General features: G+C 39.0%; 1 long non-coding RNA gene across 1 annotated transcript; it reads right to left on the reverse strand.

Annotated features, from left to right (window-relative positions):
* Positions 1-8,634: 8,634 nt before the first annotated feature.
* On the reverse strand, positions 8,635-10,593 carry LOC144753832 (uncharacterized). Its single transcript, XR_013594557.1, has 5 exons — positions 10,376-10,593; positions 10,186-10,246; positions 10,022-10,075; positions 9,822-9,891; positions 8,635-9,613 (listed from the first exon to the last, which is right to left on the reverse strand). It is a non-coding gene; the product is annotated as an uncharacterized LOC144753832 (long non-coding RNA).
* Positions 10,594-16,230: the final 5,637 nt, after the last annotated feature.

The following is a 16,230-nucleotide window of genomic DNA, read 5'->3' on the forward strand; positions in this document are numbered from 1 at the left end:
GGAGCCATTGCAGTTTACGAATAGCAGCAAAGACTGAATGATATTTAGTAAGATCCAAAATGAGCCTTGCTGCAGCATTACGGACAAGCTGCAACTTGTCAATGGCTGTCTTATTAATGTCCAGCTAGAGCGCATTGCAATGATCCATCCTGTGCATAATCAGTGCTACAGCCATTTGTTCATGCGCGGTAAAAGAAAGAAAGGGAAACATCTGCATAAGAGTCTGAATCACAAAAAAACAGGATGATACTGTCCTATTGACCTGAAGATTAAATGACATATTGTTATCAACCTGAACGCCAAGATTCTTTAAAGACTCAGCAGGGCTGGGACATTGCCACAGCTTTTCTGGCCACCAGGAATGGGGCTAAATAGATTGTGGCTACCAAAGATCAATACCTCGGCTTGTCCCCATTCAGTCAGAGGTATTTTTTTACCATCCAGGTGGCCACAGCATGCATGCAGTTATGAACACCCTGAACCTCACAGCAATAAAAACTATGACAACCACTACACACAACAATTCCTCGTTACAATACAGAGGCAACAGACAAGGGAAAGAGCCAACCCATAAAAAGAACAAACAAGACAAAACCAAATCAGACAACAAAACAAAGTAAAATCTTATCAAACACTTTTCTCTAACAACTATGTTGAAGCTCCATATGCACCTATCTTCAAGTTTAATGGATTCTTAAACACTTTTATAACCTTGAGTGGACCTTTAAACTTAGACATTTTGTGAGAGTTCTTTAGTGCTTTGACTCTAACCATGTCACCAAAATTTACAAACCGTTCCTTTACTACTTTACGCTTGTCATAGTAGGCTTTTCTCTTTAACTGCAGATGCAGCTTTAATTGTTTACAAGAATCTAGGTTGATATCAGTCTCCCCTTTACAAAGGGCTGTTACCCAAAGAGGGCAAATTAGTGTACAAGGTTTTATGTTACAAAATAACTTAAACTAAGTAACCCCTGTGGTAGAATGAGGAGTGAATCTTTACTCTTGAACTCTTTTAAAAACTGCCTTCTTCCAATTACTAGCCGCAATTTTTGTCAACTGGAAAGATTCATTTAATGTTTTATTGAATCTCTCACCATACCTTTCGTTTGAAGATGATACAATGTTCAACATTTATGAGCAACGCCTCTCATCTTTAAAACAACTGAAATTACTCTTAAAGTTAATTGTAGCCAATTGTCTGAGAGAAAATACTTCGAGTTGCTCACATGAACAAAAAACATTAGCAAGAAACAGCAGACCTTCCATACAACACTAACTTTAGGCCACCTAGAAAACAATCCATCAACATTAGCAAGTAAATCAGCATCCCTCCTGTGATCAATGATTCAATCATATCAAATAGCACTTCATCCCACGGTCCAACAGACAGTTCCCTACAATTCAAGCAAGAAGTCCTGATTTTCCTGACATTATCACTTACATGTAATCTAAACAATCCCTGAACAATCTCTCCGCTTGAGCATCCATTCATGGCCATCAATAAGAAGCCCTCAACCTTTTCTTCGGCTTGCACACGTCTTGTTGACCTTCTTCAGACAAGACTATCAACCGTTAGTCTACACTCACAGAGAGAATTAGCCTTAAATCTTATAATAATAGACCACTTTCCACAGGGAACTCATCTTTAATCTTGCCACACCATTTCATAAATGGATCATACTTTTTATCACATCTGCCTGTGTGAAGAACCTCACACACTTTCTTCAACAAATAATAATTTTCCAACTCTGTTATCCGTTTGGCTTTGGATATACTACCATCCGTGACAAGACATACTTTGAACTCATCTTTGTTCCACCAAGTCTTTACCTCTTCCTCCTCTTTGACATCTTAAACAGCCACTTATCTGGAAAGGCAATCTGCTGCTTTGTTAACTACTCAGGTACATATGTGACATTGAAGTAGATATCCTATAAAGCAACCATCCACTTGCAAACACAAGAGGAAATGCTGTTTAAACCCTTGGTAAAGGCCTGGTGAAGAGGCTTATGATTGGACTGTACAATAAACTTTATACCTCAAGAAAATGACCCGAACTTTGCTTATAGCTCAACATACAGCTATTGCCACTTTATGAATAGTGAAATATTTAGTTTCTCCTTTAGAAGCAAAAGCTAGGGTAACCGCATATTCCTGTTGTTCCTGAGAATCATACCTAGCCCCTTAACACTGGTGTCGATAACCAATATACAAGGTAGATCAGGAATTAAGCATGTCAAATTTTGAGCATTACTAAGATTTCCTTAATAAGTTGAATTTATCACTGGCAGTCGTCATTCCAAAGAAAAGTCACTCCTTTCCTTAGCAAACTGTGAATGGCTGAAGACTTATGTACAAAGTTTTGAATAAATCTTGAATATAATTCAGCCATTCCCAAACATGCCTGAACTTCCTACTTTTTAGTGGGGCTAGGTAAATTTATAATGGAATTAACCAAATAATCTTTGGATTAAACTCCTTCAGCAGAAATTATGTGTCCTAGGTACATGAACCAGGATCAACAAAATATACATTTGTCCCTTGCTCTTAAAAATCTCTAGCACATTCCTAACAGTTTTCATGTGAGGTTTGATGGTGTCACGGAAAATTAACATTTTGTTCACAAAGAAAGTGTCCCTTGCTAAATCACCTGACAACTGAGTCACGGGCCTTTGAAAGACTAAATGGGTGACCATAGCCCAAAGGGCATATTAATAAAAATCTATAGACTCCAAACAGTGTGATAAAATAAGTTAGGTGTTTGCAAACCTCACTCAAACGCACCTAGAGATATTCTGAACTAAGATAGAGTGTAGAAAATATTTTTGCTCCAGGCAGCATTGTGATTATCTCAGTGATGCTTTGTTAAGGAAACTAGTCTTCACTTATCCTTTCATTAAGTTGTTTAGGGTCTGTGCATAATCTGATTTCCCAATCAGCTCTGGCGGCCACAACAACAGGAACCAGCCATTCTGTTGCTTCGGCAGTATCAATTATCCCTTCATCATACAAACAATCCAATTCCTAAACTTGGTCTGAAAACTGAGGAGAACGTTTATTACTTTGTACGTAACAGGAAAAGTATTCTCCTCCACAGAAATACAGTAACGTATCCCCTTACAAAACCAATCATCTCAGAAAATACAATAGGAAATTCACTAACCAAAATGTCTGGACAAGAGCCGATCTTACAAACCACCACTTGTGGTTTGGCGTTATGGTCAAGAGAGATACCAAGTAGATTTTGATGGGCCAGCTCAACATAGTGTCCCCTTTCACAGGTACCTAAATCCTATAAGTAGCAATGTACCCTTTAAATTCAATGCTGGCAATAATGAAATCAATTCAATCAGATTTGCCTCCACAACTTTACAGAGTGACATCAGGTTCAAGTAAGTTAACTCTTTCCTTGAATTGGTTATCAAAATCAGTACCTGATACTAAGGATAACCAGGCACCTCAACCGATCATCAGGGATATGGGTATTCCATTAAATGGAATGATATCCGAAGGATGTTCATAGCATTCATTTGAAATGCAACTCACACCATTAGTAACCTAAAGCCCAACATCCTTTTTTGTCAGAAGAAATTTGATTAACTTTGTCTTTTACCTTAGAACTTTTGCAGACTTAGCATAATGATCTTTTTAATTGTGGATCTAAACATTACTTTGATAGCTGGTCAGTCTTTGTAGTTGGCTAAGTGAGAAGTAGAACCACATCTGAAACTTGCATTTTTAAATCTCAATATGTTGGAGAGTTTGGACAGCTAGGGCTTGTACGTTACATAAGTTATCTTTAGACCTGTGTAATTTTTTTTGTCCTCATTCTGCCAACTCTCTTGCTAGGATTGCTCTGCTCACATAGAAACCAAGGAAAAACAAGCATTTGCAATGCAATAGGTCTCACATTCACACGAGTTTGAGCTATTGGCATTGTAAATGACCATGCCTTTTATTTATGTGTTTACTTTATAAACACAAATAAAAGGCATTGTCATTTGCAATGCCAACAGCTTAAACTCTCACAAATGCGAAACCTATTGCATTGCAAATGCTTATTTTATCATGCCGCAAAGGGTCGGTACTGGCTGTCTAGCATTTTGCAGAGTGTAAATATGCAGTTTGCTGTGTGCAAATCACACGGTGTGCGGCGTGTGTCGCATTATGTTTGTACTGGCTGCCTCACATTATGCAGGCTGCTTATAGTTTCTGGCTTGGATTGTGTAGATGCAGCCTGTGCGCACACTATGACGGGTGTGTTGTGTCTTATTGTATTGCTGCACAAGTTGTACAGCATGCTGACTGCGGGGGATGCTGACTGCCATAGATTATGTGGAATTGGGCTGTAAAGGGTGTTGCCAATGCTCTGGTTGTATGGTGCTGCACACATTGTAAAGTGTGTGAGTAACTGACTCATTGTTGGGCTGCACACGTTGTTGTTGTGGGTGATGCCGACTGTGCATTTGATTGTGCGTTGTTGAACTGTGCACACTATGTTTAGGGTGCTGCTTGTGCTCTGGTCATGACTCATGTGGTGCTGGCGGTGCACATTGTAGTGTGATTTTACTGCCTCAGGTTATGGGAGTGCTTAGGTTGCGTGGTGTGCTGGCAGTGCACAGATTTTGCGTGGCAGTGACACTGTCACAAGTAAGCCCGCATTGGATGCCTTGCAGGACACCTGTCAGTCACAGATTTTCTGCCACGTGTTGTAGGCGCCCAGCAGCGGCCCAACTACCATCAAAAACAAGAAGTTGGGGGGCTGGCTGTGTGTGTGTGCGTGTGCGCGCCGTTAGTGCATGCTAGCCAATGAAAGCAGGGGCTGTGTGTGTATATGGAAACACATCTGCGCAAGCGCGACTCTTTAGAAGCGCGTCCACAGACATCAATCGGCGCGTGCCCCAGTCTGTACCACTTGGCAGGCAGGATGACCACAATAGATCTCGCTGGCGACAGCGCTTTCGCGCTGCATCACCAGCGAGACCTAATAAGAACCCGTCCACGCAAGGAAAGTGCTGTTTCCACTCAAGCTCCTTTGTTGTAACGACAGGGGACCATCAATCGAGAAGAGGCCAGGACCCACAGCATATTTGGCTTAATCATTGGACCCGCTCTCTTTCTCTCTCCAATCAATCAATTTTGTCCAGATCTTATCCTGACTCCTAGGGTCACACGTCATATCAGACAGGCTCGTATAAATAATACTTCTGAGGCACTCTGCAAAGGATGGAGGATTTTCGGCTTTCCGAAGCCTACAGAACTCTCGCCTCGCCAGTAGACACACATAGAAGATAAACTTAGCTGTAAGTGAGTTTGTCCGAACAGCAACCTCTTGACATATTCCAAAAAATACAAGGCTTAGGCTTACCTTGATCTGTTTACCAATCACCTCATCAAGAAAGTCACATACAGAGGTCAAATAAGAGGCGATCTTTGGGCACCACAGGAAAACATGTAGATCATCTGCTAAAGGAAGCCTACCTCTTGGGCAATAGTAGATGTTACCTATTATTTTTGATAGCTTTGCTGGAGACCAATACACCCTGTAGGTAGTAAAAAGATGGTTACGTTTAAGCGAGGCAGGTTTTACAACTGATCGTAAAATGGAAAAGTAATCAAGCCAAAGTTGCTTCACGTCATTATCCCCAAATTCATCTGCCCATAAGTTTGGGATTTCACTTTCCATGTTATCATCCGCCTCCAGTAAAACCCAATACCAATATGAGACTTCCTTTGCCCATCGATCAGTTCTCATAACCTGGTTGAGTCTCAAGTCGTCTTCTTCGCAAGCCAAAGAGTGTTCAACACGTTTGGCACTGACGAGAACTTCATGTAATATGAGATTATCCTTAAGCAAAAGCTCTTCTCTAATTTTATCTCTCTAATTTTATCACTTTTGCATTTAAGTATTAATTGATCTATCATCTTTTTGTTGGTGTTATTCACAAAGTTACAGGTGGAAGCTAACTTCTAAGTGCTGTGATATGGTCTTCAACTGATTCTTTATTTTGCTGTTCCCTCATTCCAAAGTGGCAGCAGCATTCTAGTATTGTGGTAATGATAGATCAAAAAAGTGGTTGTTAAGTATTCTAGAAGCTAATTGAAATTCATTTAAACTAGTTGATACATTTTTATCATCGTCATCATCAAATACTTCAGGTAAGTTCTCAAATATTTCCTGATTTGCAGCTCCTAAACAATGTATATGTTATTCAGGAGATAAGATCAAACCACACACTCTCACATAATTTATTGACAATTTCTTCAATTTTGACCATTTTAAATTTGGTTCACTAGATAATGGCAAGAAAAAAGGTGGAGGAGAAATATTTTGCAAAGTTTAAATTTCCATAAAATGTAAAAGCTAAATATGAATCAAAAATATATTGAGAACATCTAAACAGTGTTAGAATTAAACGATGAAACGAGCAAAAATTAATTCACTGGTATCTGAATAGATACCTGGGAAATCGACCCATAGAAGTAGTTAAGCATTCGTGAATATAATATACATTTTTTTTTAAATAAAACGTTCAGAAATATTTTGATTTTGTAGTACAAATCTCCAAAAGAGAATTATAAAAGATAAAATGAATAAGCTGTTCTTGATCCATATGACAAGTTATAGATAAAAAAAGAAACAAGTACTCTGTCTATTTCTATAACTGTTCTGTGCAGGTTTCCTTGGAAGAATCAGAACATCAGGACATCAGAAGTGGGAAGTTGCTCTGGTAAGTTGAAGTGTTCTTAGAAGGGCATGCGCATACGGAGGGGCTGTAGATCGATATCTAGTATTGTTGGGTAACTAAAGTTACTGTTGTGAGGAAGAAAATGCAATTTCTCAATTTCCAGCTACCCAACGCCGCCGATATGTTGAATGGTGTTGATGTGGGTACTGTCGAACGGCGGCTCACATTACTTCAACAAAGGCGCCATGAACTGAGCTCGCACATAAGAAGGCTCTCAGAGCAGGAATGCACTGTATATATTGTAGCACTCTGTACTGCACATTAAATGAATATCAATTGATGTTGACAGTAGTCGTGACAAAGGACATGAAGAAAGTCTGAGGTAATCAGCAGTTTCCTAGCACTTCATAGAAATTGAGCGCAGTTCCCAAAGTCAGAGTAGCAGAAGAGGTTAGGTAATGAAGCAAGGAGGTGTGCTCTGAGACTAAATCCTGAGAGACAGAGATAAAAGAGTACCTTGAGGTGTTAGAGTTTCTCTGGGAGGCAGTGGGTAGTCCAGCCACAGCCACAGTGTGAAATCTGGTTGTCTCAAAGACACACAAGACCGAAGAATAAGTGAAGACAAGAATGATTTATTGACAAAAAAACTCCATCTACCTCTGTCACCACCAACCTTCTCCAGCGTTTTAAAAACAGACCTTTTCCAATCAATTAATCAATCAATTTAAGCTTATAAAGCGCCTGGTTGCACAACCTGTGCGTCCCCGCGCTGCGACAAGGTCCCAGCCGAAAGAAAAGAATAGAAAGAAAAAAATAATAAATAAATCAGACAATGGAATTCCAATATATCCAATGATAACAATCTGCCTGCAACGTATCAATGCAGATTCCAGAGAGATAGAAGCAGGAAGTTGTGGTGAAGGACATTGGCTACAAAGTAGAAAAACAGCAAGAGCTACAAGATAGAAGTGATACAATGAAAAGTAAACAATGCACCAGGAAAAAACCTCCTTGTCAATTTGCTTTACAATGCACCATTGTCAACCACATTTTAAAAACATTTCCTGTGGAATGTTTCCAACCTTCCCAGTAAAATCATGATCAGTGTTATTGGGCATGTTAGATGAAATGTAGAATTTTTAATTTGTTCAAAATCTTCCTTCCCAGAAGATCCCTAAATTCTATAAAGTGGGCCTTATTCAACATCCGTTCTGACTCGTGTTACTAATCTGATGGGATATAACTTTTCCCACAAACATTTTATACATTTTCATAAGGTGGGGTCCATCCCCATAAAGAGATTTTCAAGTTGCCACATTGCATCGTGTCACAAGGATTCAAAGTATCCGGGCCTGGGCTTTTATTTAAGGAACCAATGCATTCTGGAAGTTGTAGTCTTTTTTTGCTAAAATCAAAGAAATTGGCAAGTACACCAAATATAATTTGATTATTAAAGAAAAGCCCAGAGCTAAATTATTTTATATAAATTTATGTGGCAACCTAGTTTAAAATGTACCAATGTTAAAAAAAAATCTTCTATATACTCTCCAGGTTACCCAGTATCACCTTCATTTAGGTTGGGGAAAGTTGGCAGGTATGCTGTGTAATCATGCACGCGGAGACCACTCTAGTGTTGTGCCCCCTTTGCTCCCCCTTCACACCCTCACTCTTTCCGACGTCATGAGTATGGCTGTGCTATGTTAAATGAATCACAGGCTGGGGTATTAAGTTGTCATAGATGTCAGCTAAGTTAAGAGGTTCAGTGTTTCATAGTAACTTGAGTGTTATTTATGAACACATTATCTGTGTTCGCTGCATCTGTTTTTTGATAGATTAATGAAACATATTTCAACCCAAAGATGTAAAAATCAGTAAATGTCTGAACGGGATTTTTACTGACAGGGCTGTAGGGAGATTCTTCCATGCAGTGGCCCACCAGATCTCCTCCACAGTTTTCCTTGAGTCGAAATAATACCTAATCTGATAATCCGTTGTGAATTTATATTCAGCAGTAGGTAAAAATAAAAATTCATGTGTGCAGCTGGCGAAATAAAGTAAGAAATATTCTAGCTATACGTTGTAGCTAGAGTTTTCATGTTAGATTTACTGCGCATGCGCTGGAAGCCCATAGCATCCCCTGCTTCAGGAAGCCCCTTTGTTGAACATCTTGAAACAGGCAATGGCATCCGTGGGGGCAACACCACCACCCACCCCCGCCGCCCCGAAATCCTTATTGTTGCCAAGGAGTAGGACACAAGTTGAGAGAAGCGGGAAAAAACCCAGCAGAAAACAAACATGCATTAACAGCAAGTTTGACTGCTAAAATAAATGAATATATGACGTTATTCCGCAAACAGAAATCCCGCATACCATGACTCCGCATTTATTACTCCGCAGTACCATCACTCCGCAGTACCATCACTCCTCAATCTTTTACCCCGCATATAACTTTACCACGCATGCCTTTACAACGCAAATGAATAGTGGGTTGTACTGTGCACTCTTAAATTTTCTCTGTTTGATTGAGGAATCAAAGTTTAAACTATTTTAGGATAGGGCGTGCGGGTAGGGAGGAGGTCCCTACACTCCTGTGTATAATGGTGAGGTAGTTATTGGTGATAATATATCACCAAACCCATCCTGCACTGCAAATGCTAACCTCAAGGGTTCTGCCACAAATTAAACTGTACAAATAGTTATCTTTTAATGCAAATAATAATCATTTGTCACGCATTAAGGTGCTGTCCTTAATATGATAATTATTTAATCAAATAAACAAAGCAATTCTTCAGTACACAAACTGTGTAAAGTCATATGCATGATCACAAATCATCATTTCACATAATTTCTCTTAACATCATGAAATAACAGTAGTAAATCCCAATGCATTTCGAGATCTGGTGATCTCTTCTTCAGGGGAACTGCAATTTTAAAGAGAGTACAAATCAATATGACATTCAAATAGTCAAGTCAAACAAAAACGTGAATCATTTACATAAAGTTAGATGACATTCAGATAAATTCACCAAAATAACACTTTTATGCTGTTGGGTAGTTAACTCAGAGTCGTGGATAACTAATTAACAAACCTTCTAGTAACCTGCTCGATGTAATGGAAAATCTGCTTACCAACTACTCTGTAAAAAATCCTGCCTGAAAAAATCCAATAACGTCACTCTGATCTGAATCGTGTAGGGGGCTAGAAAACCAGAAATAAAAGAGAAAGTAAAGACGAGTTAAAGGTTTCATTCTGATAGAAATTGGAAACATCGTATAATAGCTGTTAATGCTGGTCCTGGCTTAAAAAATGTAAGCCAGGTATGACATACCTTTAATACATCAGCGAGGAGATGCTAGCTTGTTACATTGTAAGTTGAAGCATCCTGTAAAGAACAGGTGACAATGCTTAAAATCACTAATATCCAACGTAATAGATGCAGTCTGTCTACATATTACTCATGGTCCGGTAGAACAATGACTGTATAACAAATACCTGAGTGTTTGAAACTTCGATGGGCAAGAGTGGAGCTCACTCGATAAAAGAGTGTCGTTTTCTGAAGGAAAAAAGATGTTACGTGTAAGTGGGGCGAGAGGTACTTATTGCTTGCATCAGTAAACGACAAACTGGTACCTATTGTTATGTTTCTATCGTAGTATGAATAAAACTCGGTAACGGTGTTTACCTGTGCGCTTGTCAGGTTTCAAATTCACTAGCGTTGTCCAAAACGGCAGTCAATTCATGCCCGGAACAAATAAGACGCGTAGTCTGTCTACAAGTAAACAAACACTATCTCAAGGTTTGTTTAATATTGCGCGCGTAACTCGTGAACAAAAGTTATCGAGAACTAATCTCAATTACTTGAAGAAACTGACGAAAATCTCTGTCGGGTCCTTACACGGTTCGGTGTCATTTAGATAGCAAGATCGTTGTCGAGTTAAATGCTCGACATACAAGGAAGGACTACAAACTGGATGATGACAACGGCGGCCATCTTTAGTGTGAATAAGTTTGAGACGTGGAAAAGGTGGCGGCCATTTTAAGCTAGTGTCTTAAGCTTAAGTCTTTAAGCTTAAGAGATGCGGAAATATATACCAGTTCAAGGGACTAACTCGTGTTACCGAAACCTCTGTAGAAAAAATAGAAGATGAATAAAGCTTACCATGTTCTGGTGAAATATAGGGATTGAGAAAAGAACAAACTAGGATATATATGAACTAGGATAACGACTGTCTATTCAAATGTATCAAGTGTTATTTACCCATTATACGATTTGCAAGTGTCCAGTACGATAATAATCATGTTTACTGGGAAGATGACAACTCAACACAACAAACACTTGATGCCTCGGCTTCATTCAAGTAAAAACATGTACATTGACTTGGCGATAATAATTCCAATTATAGCAATATTTTTGTCTTCTGGACATCACAATATACTGTGCATCTTACTAAACCATGCTGTTACTGTATACATGTCGACATTTACAAAAACATTATACATCATCAAGTTAGACATAATGACTCAGAATTATATCACTATGGTATACTTTGTGACTCCTCTATATCTGTAAGATTATCAAAACCTTTAACCTAAACAATAAAAAAGTGTAAAACCAAATATTCCTGTTTTAATATATTTTAGTTTAAGATTATAAACATTGTGTTGTCTGTGTGGTGAGCTAGGTTATTTAAGGATGTGACCCCCTGATTATATACTCCGAGAAAATATTAATGGGATTCTTGGGAATTGTTCATGCTATAAGAAGCAAACCATATCAATTTTGTCGTTAAGACCTTTGGGGGTCATGGTTTCCATGTATTTGATCCACCATATTTCTCTCTGTGATAAGTATTTCATATTATCACGATCTGGTTTTTGGTCAATAACCTCCAATACTTGGAATCTGAGTTGGGGTATGGTGTGTTTCATTTCATTCCAATGTGTTGCCAGGCTTGATGTAGTAGATTGATTGCGAATTCGGCTTTTATGTTCAGATATGCGTATTTTGATTTTTCTATCCGTTTTACCAATATATAGTTTGCCACACGGGCATTTTATACTATATACTACATGTGTAGTGTTACAGTCAGCTCTCGTACGGATTTCAATCGTTTTGCCTGTCTGTGGATGTTTGGTAGTTCTGCCTACAATAACATTATTACAGTGGACACAGTTGGTGCATTTTTTCATTCCTTGTTGTGTGACATTTGGTTGTATAGATAGTTTACGTGGTTTAGTGACCATTTCTTTCAAATTTCTGCTACGATTGTAAGCAAATAACGGTTTGTCCTGGAAAATTCCTTGGAAATCTTGTTCAGTCTCTAGTAATTCCCAACGTTTATTGATGATATTTTTTATTTGTGCAGATTGTGTGGAAAATTTTGTGACAAATACCATCCGTGATTGTTGAGTTTTCACTTTCGGTTGTAGTAATTGACTTCTTGGAATGTTTTTCATTCTGAGTTCTGCTTGATCAATGATATGTGGTGGATATCCACGTTCTTCAAATCTTTTTCTCTGAAACTGTACTTCTTTGGATAGAGCTTGTTCTGTGGAAGCGATCCGTTTGGTCCTCAGAAATTGCGAGAATGGTAAGTTTCGTAATAAAGCTTTGGGGTGAAAGCTGGTAAACAACAAGGTGTTATTGCGATCAGTTGGTTTGTGGAACACCCTTGTTTCCAGTTGTAATGAATTTTTATGAATCATAACATCCAAAAAAGGAATCTGTACAAAATCTGTTTTCCATGTGAATTGGATACGTGTGTTTTTGGTGTTGAGATTAGTTATTTGTTGGTGAAGCTCTGTTTCTGGACCATTCCATAACAGGAAAATGTCATCAATGTAACGTTTGTAGAATGTCAAATGTTTTATCCAAGATGCATCTGATAGAATAAAATCGTTTTCGAATTTAGCCATAAACGTGTTGGCAAATACAGGTGCTCCTGAAAAGCCCATACTGGTTCCACTAATTTGAAGATACCAATCTGATTTCCATGAAAAATAGGAATGACGTAAACAGAATTGCAACAGTTCAAGAAGGAACACTTTGTTAGCCGGTAAATCTGATGTTTGCAGTAAAGCCGATTCACACGCTTCTAAACCTTCCTCAATGGGTATTGATGTATATAGAGAGGTAACGTCAATAGTACATAGAATTAGATTTTTAGGATCAATGGTTACCTCATGCAACATTTGTAAGAAATGTGTGGTGTCTTTCAGGTAAGTTTTCCATTGTTGTACAAAAGGTTGTAGAAATTCATCAATATATCGCCCCAAGGGCTCAAAAATTGATCCACATCCACTTACTATTGGCCTAAAAGGTGGGTCTTCTAAGCTCTTGTGGATCTTAGGCAACATGTAGATCCGGGGGCATCTAGGTGTAGATGTGGTTAGAAATCTCTTCGTAGTATTGGTAATCCAGTTCATTTCGATAGCCTTCTGTAAAATAAGTTCCAATGTTTTAGTGATGTCGTTGAGAGGATCTTCTGTCAATTTCAGGTATGTGGACTCATCTTGTAGATGTTGAAGCACTTTAGTTTCGTACATGCAGGTGTCCATAATCACCAATGCTCCTCCTTTGTCTGCTATTTGAATTGTTAAAGACAAATCCTGTGACAATTTTCGTATGATTTTTTCTTCATGTTTGTTGATGTTTTTTCTTGTCTTTTTATTCCAATTAATTTTTTGTAAGTCTTGTTGTACCAGGATTTCGAAGGTATCTAGTAGTTTATGTGAGACTGGTGGCATGTATGTGCTGGAGGGTTTAAATTCTTTGTATTCACTCTCAGCGAATAGTGACTCTTCCGATGATGAAGGTGCCATATTAGTAAAAAAGTGTCTCAAGCGTAGTGAACGCATAAATCTGAAAAAAATGATCTCGGTATCAAAATAGTTGCTTGAAAATGTTGGTACGAAGCTGGTACCCTTCTGCAGAGTTTGCAGTTGTTGTTTGCTGAGGTCCTTGCTGGAGATGTTGATCACTAGGGTTTCCCCTTGCTCCGTAGGTTTGCACTGACGGGTTCTTTTACTGCGTCTTGTTTTCGTAGTACTGCCGTTTCCGGCGGTTTGCCGAGAGCTGGGCCCTTCTCTAAAAAACTTTACAACGCAAAGGCATGTGTGGTGAAGTTATAAACTTTTTAAACTTAGTAAATGTACTTACCACATATATATATATATATATATATATATATATATATATATATATATATATATATATATATATATATATATGTGTATATATATATGTAAATATATATATATATATATATATATACAAAATAATGCATAGGTATATAAATATTTATATATTTTACATTAATAATGTTTTACAAATATTTTTTAAATATATATATATTTTTTTAAATTACTCTTTTCACCCTAAAAACTAATTCCACCATGCTCCCTTAAAATACCAAAGCACCCCAAAATCCTAACCCACCCGTACTCCTTAAAATACCCCAGCACCCTTAAACACTAACCCATCCTTACCCTAGAAATACCCCTGTACCCCAAAACGTAGCCCTGAACCCTAAATTACCCCTGTACCCCTAACCCCAAACCTACCCCTGAACCCTAAAAATACCCCTGTACCCCAAAACCCAAACCTACCCCTGAACCCTAAAATACCCCTGCACCCCAAAACCCAAACATACCCCTGAACCCTAAAATACCCCTGTACCCCAAAACCCAAACCTAGCCCTGAACCTTAAAAACACCCCTGTACCCCAAAACTCAAACATACCTCTGAACCCTAAAATACCCCTGCACCCCAAACAGCAAACATACCCCTGAACCCTAAAAATACCCCTGCACCCTAAAACCCAAACATACCCTGAACCCTAAAATACCCCTGCACCCCAAACACCAAACATACCCCTTAATCCAAAAAATATCCCTGTACCCCAAAACCCAAACCTACCCCTGACCCCTAAAATACCCCTGTACCCCAAAACCCAAACCTAGCCCTGAACCCTAAAATTACCCCTGTACCCCAAAACCCAAACCTACCCCAGAACCCTAAAAATACCCCTGTACCCCAAAATTCAAACCTAGCCCTGAACCCTAAAATACCCCTATAACCCAGAACTCAAACCTAGCCCTAAAGCCTAAAAATACCCCTATACCCCAATACCCAAACCTACCCCTTAACCCTCAAATACCCCTGTACCCCATAACCCAAAACCAACCTTAAAATACCCCTGAACCCCTAAAACATATACCCCAACACCCCCCAACTAAAACCATATACTTACATTACACTTAAAATTTAAAAACATATGCTTTTACCATTCATGCTTTTACAACGAATTCCGTTGTAAATGCATGCGTGGTAAAAGCATATAAGATATAATGGCATGCATTGTAATATTTTGCGGAGTAAAGGTACTTGCGTTATAATGGTATGAGGAGTGAAGGTATGCGGAGTAAAATTTGCGGAATGAAGGTGTTTTACCAGAATGAATACCCCACTACATTCTGTGTATTCTTTGAACGCAGTTTGAAAATGTAATACGAAGATATGTATGTTCATTTAAAAATACTGTCCCTCTCAGCCATTTCTGACAACAGTTACATATTGGTAAGAGGAAATCCAGGATGGTATCTATAAAAGTAAAACAACTCAAAAAAAGGATTCTTTTCATATTTCTACATTATTAAATTGACTTGTTTTTGTAAAATATGCCTCTTCAATTTTCAGTGAAGAATATTATAAAAGTATGACATTATTTTTTTGTGACGTCACTTCCGTAAGCTGTCATTATGAATGACACATGCTAATTAGTTCCCCCACAATTTGTTAGGGCTTGTGCCTTGTCTGAAAGGGTAGTCAGGACTGTGTAGGATGAGTGGAATGAAGGATGTAATCAGGGTAGCGAACAGGCTGCAGCGAGGCCTGGAGAGCGAGGGTGCACATCCTTCATGGTGACTGTGGTCCTACTAGAATTATGGGTGGATTCCCGAATGCCAGGAGTTTAAGTGTAGGCAGGTAGCTCATATCAGGGGACAGGGTCAGAGCCAGACTCGGGAACCAAAAGCAGCCTTAGAATAAATGCTCAAACCAGTCCTGCGCCATTCGTCTCCTCCCACTCTCTCTTTTCATCCACACATCCATTCTCTGTCTCTTCTTCTCTCCTCTCCCCTTTTTTCCCTCACTGATCGCTTTTTCTCTACCTCCAGCCTCCTTTTCCCACTCTTTCTCTCTCTTGAAGCCTCCTCATGCCTTCTGCACTTAATGGGGTGGGTGGGGGTTGGGAGGAGGGGTGGAGTGACAGAGGAGTCACGATGGGCCCTGACCAACCCGACAGAGAAGTGCCCTGCGGAATAGACCTGTAGGAGGACCCTGTGCAGTCTGGATGTCTGCCAAGCAGCCCCTTTCTTTTTTTTTGTTTTTACGGGCTCGGCGACGTCACCACTTCGTCAGAAGTGGGGAAGAGCTGCGAGCCGTATTGTAAAGGGTATTCTGTTCAGTGCTGGATACATTTTTCTTTGCTCGTGCATTTTCAGTGCGTTTTTTTATTATCTGAATGGTGATTGGTC

This window comes from Lissotriton helveticus, chromosome 5_1, assembly GCF_964261635.1.
Source record: "Lissotriton helveticus chromosome 5_1, aLisHel1.1, whole genome shotgun sequence".
NCBI lineage: Eukaryota > Metazoa > Chordata > Amphibia > Caudata > Salamandridae > Lissotriton > Lissotriton helveticus.